This window comes from Ursus americanus, chromosome 31 (genome assembly GCF_024610735.1).
Source record: "Ursus americanus isolate L20-20 chromosome 31, mUrsAme1.1.p, whole genome shotgun sequence".
NCBI classification, from domain to species: Eukaryota; Metazoa; Chordata; class Mammalia; order Carnivora; family Ursidae; genus Ursus; species Ursus americanus.
In genome coordinates, this window is record NC_142157.1 from 22501063 (window position 1) to 22501458 (window position 396).

Here is a 396-nt window from a genome sequence, read left to right on the forward strand (position 1 = left end):
CTTCCTTGCTCACACTTGACTTCACAGATGTACCGGCCCTGAGTCATTCCTGTGGCTCAGATGTGTGATCCACAGGCAGCCTTATTTGAAGATGACTTTGTACTAGGTGGGGGTTGGGGGGGAAGACAGAAAGGTAAAGAGGAAAAAAGGTGGAAGGTGCAGGATTTGCGATTAATCAGGGACAAGCTACCCTTCACTCACATCATTGATTATGCTCATAGAAAACAACATACTTTTTTTTTTTTAACATCAGACATTCAGTATTTTAAAATAAATCATGTAGGAATAAGATATCAGAGCTCTTAGAGGTGGGATTATTACTTTCCTCTGGCATGGGTGAAGTCATGGAAATGTTTATTTCCCTAATTTTTTTGCTTGCCTTCTTTCCTCTTTCAG

At 40.4% G+C, this 396-nt stretch overlaps 1 long non-coding RNA gene across 4 annotated transcripts in view; it reads left to right on the plus strand.

Moving 5' to 3' along the window:
- LOC148107400 (uncharacterized) overlaps positions 1–396 on the plus strand; it is a 97640-nt gene that overhangs the window by 68883 nt on the left and 28361 nt on the right. The gene's annotated exons all lie outside the window — the stretch shown is intronic.